This window comes from Sturnus vulgaris, chromosome 5 (genome assembly GCF_052056855.1).
Source record: "Sturnus vulgaris isolate bStuVul1 chromosome 5, bStuVul1.hap1, whole genome shotgun sequence".
Classification (NCBI taxonomy): Eukaryota; Metazoa; Chordata; class Aves; order Passeriformes; family Sturnidae; genus Sturnus; species Sturnus vulgaris.
Genome location: NC_142247.1, coordinates 38,467,647 through 38,473,694, shown reverse-complemented (window position 1 = coordinate 38,473,694; position 6,048 = coordinate 38,467,647).

The following is a 6,048-nucleotide window of genomic DNA, read 5'->3' as shown; positions in this document are numbered from 1 at the left end:
ACAGAATAAAAAACATTCACTTCTGCATTCTCTTGCTTGTTTTTTTTTTTCTTTCTTTACAAAGGGAACATCAGTGAATATGAACAAAACAGTTCCACTCAGTAGGGCACATAGCTCAGAGCATTCTGTCCCATTTTCAGTGACCTGGAAAGCATAAAGGCTGTTGTGCTGGAAAAATGGGGAAAAAATAAAAAATAAGAAAAAAAAAGATAGAGGAAAAAAAAAGAGAGAGTGAAAAAATCCCAACTCACTAGTCTAGCTGTATACAAATTGTACCTTCATCATCAACATAAATTTGAAACCTATCAGTTTCCTTGGAGAAAATGATTATCAAGGAAATGGAAGCATGGTGCTCTGTCTCATCATGGTGTCATTTGGGAAATGTTGAGAAACAACAGTGATAATGTATTTGAAAAGCAACATCTGTGTTACTGTCACAACAAAATAGTAATAAATAAAAGACAAAAAAGCCAGACACTGGAGAAAACAATGGGACAAAGCCTCTCATAGGAGAACTCTTATCATGTAGGACACCACTGACTGAAGCACTATTTTACTTCACATTATTTTTCTTGAGGTGTATTACACAACATAATGAGACATTATTCTGGTTATACAAAATCAATTGGAATAAATTCCAGAATTATCACACAGTGATAACAATTCCACACATCCACATTGAAATAAAGAAGACAATAGGGCTTGTTTCCACTGCTGTATACGTAACCTTTTCCATAGTCAACCTGTCACTAAAAGATACATGTTGTTTCTTCCCCTTTTGTCCTGTAGAATGACCACGTCACCCACATGGTAAGAAATCAGTTGTCAGGGCAAGATGCAGGCGTGAAAGAGCATCAGTTTGGGGGTATTCATGGGATAAATGGGAAGAGAATTTGAGCAGCAGGAAAGTTGGGTAGGGCAGAGATAGCAGTCCTGAGAAAGATCACTGACCAGGCATTGTATGTATATGATAAAAGTTTTGCAAACACCAATAGTGTTTCACACAGTTTTCTCAGGCACAGAAGGTCACAGGCAAAATTTAATGGAGCTCTCACAGTGGCTGGGGGACCAGTGAATGACTCTGGAGGAACTAGAATCTGTACAAAAGTGATTAGCCGAATAGAAGAGATTTTTCTATACTGAAAGGTCCCTCTGACTAAGGGTTGTGATGATTATTTGTTACTGTCTGTTTTCAATGAGTTGGTGGCCAATGGGAAATTCTCAAGCACTGACACCACAAGTTTGATTCATGTTGTTCTGTAGTGGAACGTGTATGAATGAAGAGGTAAATTTCCAATAAGGTGAGACTTGCATTTTTGGTCATACTTTGCAAAATTTATACCTGCAATTCAATTACGTATAGAAATTTGAATATTGCTACTTCTAGCTTCCAGATGGCTAAAAGGTTAAATCACTTACATGGAAAAAATGTGCAAGTTAAGCAGAGTCCAAAACCTATAGCACATCTTTCTTTGCAAGCTGGGAAAGATGGTATTGGTCTGTCTAAAAATATCCACTGGTGACTGACACCTTCACTGTAAGTTATTCTCGGTATTCTAAATCCAAATATTTGTAGAATATTTTGTTTTATATTACAGTCAATACTTAGGTATTATGGTGCAGTGTGGTTGACACTGGGTTCCTGTGCCTTCTAGCTCAGGTCTAGCCATACATAGCTGAGAACTGGTCTGTCTTGTTAAAATTATTGACGCCAGAAGTAGGTGGAAAAAGAATAGTATGCTAGAGGCATCAGAAGAAATCAGTACAATACAACAGAGCTTAGAAGGACTATGGTATTTTGTTAAGTGAAAACTTAAAATTGGTCATGTTTATTTTTAAAACTGATGGAATATAGAACAGCATGATATCGTCTTTATAATTCCTCTCATGGAGGTTATTCTGAAATAGGATGAACTTTACATTTAAATTTGTTAGCAAATATTCATGCTTTTAAACTGGAGAAAAAGTGGCAGTTCTATAAAAATAACATTCCAAAATAAAATCAGCTTTAAATATTAAAACCAACAGAATCATATTACTAAAAATAAGTAACTATCACTGATGCGAGACTATCTCATTCAGAAGAGCCTTGTAAAAATCTAAGACTCAAATGTATCAAGTAGCTTCTCAAAAAAGTGAAAAGCAGTGTGATGTGGTTTTAAAATCGTGTGAAAGTCAGATACATTGGGAGAAAATAACGCTGGAATGGTGACATCTAATATATAAAAAGTCTATCCAAAATAACACCAATCAGTCCTTAGGAATATTTTACTGCTATACTATGATGTGCTTATGGGGAAAAAAAAGGAAGAGGTAGAATAAAACTTATTTTAATATAACAATTTGAGGAATGAAGAAGTGGAATCATAGAAATACAATTTCTGATTAGCATATTATGTAAGAAAAAAACTATGAAGAAAAGCTTTTCTAAGTGGCTAGAATCTGTACAAAAATCACATAACAATTATCTGTACGTTATCACATAATGAAACAACCAAACTGAACCCAAATACATAAATCTCAAGCCACTAGCTGTATTTGTAATTCTAAAATGCAATATAACATACTATGATTATATTGACACACACAGTCTTAAATAACACACATATGGGAACAATTAAAAGTATCATAGCTAAATATAAGATGAACATAGGCAGAAAATTCTGTTAATAGAATATGTAATTATCAACAAATTTCTCAAGATTTCTGACTGATGTTACCCTCAATACATTTCAAACTATGTTATCTTTATCGTGAAATTTGGAATGAGTTGCAACATATAGTAACCCATATTCCACTCAGCTTTGCAAAAGCACTAAATGTGAGTATTTTTACACATTTAGATCAGCTAAAGAAAGTAGCAGAACCCATAGGAAAGCAGTAATTTTAAAACAGTGTTACAAAACAACATCTGGACAGATTCAAAAGATTGACCATTGGCAAATATTAAAATATTTCATTGTCCATGTCCTTCACACTCTCCAGAATATTGATTATTAAGTTTAAGTCCCTTCAGAAAAATCCATTATAAGAACAGAAACTATCTTTTGCAAAATGAGGATTCTGTCTGGAAATATTTTATTGTAGAGAAATACAATCTTCCCTTCCCTTCCCTTCCCTTCCCTTCCCTTCCCTTCCCTTCCCTTCCCTTCCCTTCCCTTCCCTTCCCTTCCCTTCCCTTCCCTTCCCTTCCCTTCCCTTCCCTTCCCTTCCCTTCCCTTCCCTTCCCTTCCCTTCCCTTCCCTTCCCTTCCCTTCCCTTCCTTTCCCTTCTTTTTTTTTTTTTGCTTTTTACCTAATTTTTTGTAATTTCTTTCCACTTTGCTTCTGAAAGGAACAATAACAACCCCAAGTCTTCTCAGTTTGATACCATCAAATGTTCTGCAGTAGTTTTACAGAAATGGAAAGGACCCTTGGAAAACTCACTGACTAGAGAGTGGTTATGTTCCAGTCCTCTGTTCAGTTCTGTTATTATACAGCTTTGTGATTTGGGGTAAATTCTTGAGCTTTTTTTACTTGCTACTTTTTATTTGCTTTCATATATGCTGAGGTAATAGAGGGTAATTTCTTCCATTTAAAATCTTTCTTTATAAAAAAAATCAGTTTGGTTGACTAGACAAGAAGAACTATGTTCACTGAAGTGTGCTTTACCTGGCCACCACTGTCTCACACTCACTATTAGGTGGGTTTTTGGACTGAACAGTGACAGCAGAAACCCTTTGACCTGATGCTTTTACAGACAGTGATGGCTCTTGCTTCAGTTACCTGCAACTACTTTTTAGCTGCCTATACTGAGAATTACATAGGCTGATCTCTAGCACAAGCTAGCACCTTGATGATGCTTCAGGGCTGTTGCAGAAAGTTGTGTGAAGCATTTTCAGAGCTCTAAAATTAATTTTGAGTACAGGCTTTCTGCACATGCTTATAAGGACTAGGGACACTTTCCTTCATGCAAGCTGTCCAGACTGAGTAGGCAGAGGGAGAGACAAATGAGGGTGGTTATAAAGATGAATGTCCTTTGGAGCATGTTTTTCTGTCATGCCAACTGTGCAACTCCTAACATAGCCCAGAGCTGCTTTATGAGCAAGGCAGAATGAATTGTGGAGCAGTTTATCCTCAAGGATCCTGCCAAGGATGATCTAGAAAACCACAGAATGCTGTGAGATTTGCTGTGAGTGAGTAAATAAGTCCTTCAAGTGTAAGTGTTGTTAACACTGTGAACAGTCAGGAAAGACAGTGCTATGAATAAGTACCTGAAGTCATCTAAACATTTCATGGCACTTCAGTAAGTTCATTACTGTTTGAATTGCTCTGAACTATATCTTATGGTCACCTCAATAGGTGTTTGAATTTTTAACTTGAGAAGAATTTATCTTGAAAAGGGCACAACAAATATATATAATCTCTGTGTCCTTTTCTTCTTATAGGCTTTCTTTTCCTTATTTTTCTTCTTTTATTCTCTTTTTTTTCAACTTCCTTGTATTCTTTCTTCAGTTTTTTTCATCTTTCTTTCTCTCCCTCTGTTTTCTACAAGATGTTGAAACAAATGCTAGTGAGTATTCCCAGGTACATTTAAAATTTACTGAAGGAGGAGCAGAAAAAAAGAGTGGGCTGAGGAGGAGAAGAAAGAGCTTCCAGGATGAGCTCATTTCAATAATCAGCTTTGGTAAGTCATGTGTCATTTGTTGTGGCAGGAAGGAAAAATGTGAGAAATGCAGACAGAGTTTAATTTTTTTCTCATAAAATAATGTTGAAATTCTACAGAACCTCTCAGACTCCTATCAGAGCTTCTTGGTCACTGTGATATTTTCCAAAACACAGTCATTGCCTGTACCTGAAGATTTATTTCTAAATTAAGATTTTAAAAAGCAGCATATTTCTTTCCATGAATGAAGCTGGGAGCAGAGCAATAGCAGTCATGTTCATTAAATATAGCTTTGCTGTTTTGACTCCCCCAAAATTCACAAAGCAACACAAATAACTCAGTCCCTTGTACAGAGGGACAAAGCTCCATAAGGATGAGGCTCTGCTGTAGCCAGTGTTGGAAGCTGCAGGAGCTGAGGAGAGAAGCCCGGTGCACAGCAGCATCCTGTAGTGCTTGTGCAAGTCATGGGGCTCACTGATCCTGTGCCAGCTGAGCAGGAACATTTTGGGGGGACAGCAGGAGCTGCCCTTGGAAACCATGCTGGAGGAGGCAGAGGGCACTGCAGCCCTTGTACAGAAAGGCTCCTGCTCTGGTGGCATGGGATGAGGGAGGAGATGAGGGACTCCTGCTCGGCTACTGTGGAAGGGAAATAGGAACATGGATGCCATGACAACTGTGGCTGCCCTTGTTGGTTCTTCAGTCCTCATCTCCTGAAGGAGATAAGGCCTCTTTGGAGCTTCTGAGGAGAAAGCTGTTGCTCACTAATATCTGCTCAGACACTATAATAGCAAGGCCATATAACTGAACACAGCTCCAGCTCCTAATGTGAGGGAAACACTGTCATCATGTGAATGAAGGAGGATGTCAAATTTCACCCCTTCCTCCACTGTAGTTTCCTTTCTGCATGAAAATTTTCCTTGAGAGTCCTTTCATCCTTCTTTTTTCTCTTGTGGTGTAAAATTATCTTCTGTTCCTCTGAGCACCAAGATACCAGCTGCTTCCCAGGGAAGGGACAGAAAGTGGCAGCCCTTTCTAAAAGCTCAAATCAAGCTATAATTGATAAAGAGGGTTCCTTCTTCTGTGGATTACTGGTTGAAAAGTTTTGATTACTTCTCTACTGAAAGGAAAGCTCTGAATATAAATGTCAAAATGAAACTCAGCAGATCCCAGCCCCATTATTTCCTCAGCCTCCTGGGAATCTCACCGGCAGGCTACAGAGTGAGGCTCCAAGATGCAGAGCCCAGGCATGTGAGACAGCCGTGTTTCACAGACTGGCTGCCAGATGGGGATCCAGGAGCTAGATTTGGCAAGAGGTGGAGGTCCCAGACACGTCTAACTGACATTCATCCCGAGTGAGACCTGTCCCTGTTCATAGGTGAATATCTTTGCTCTGTAGCACCTGTT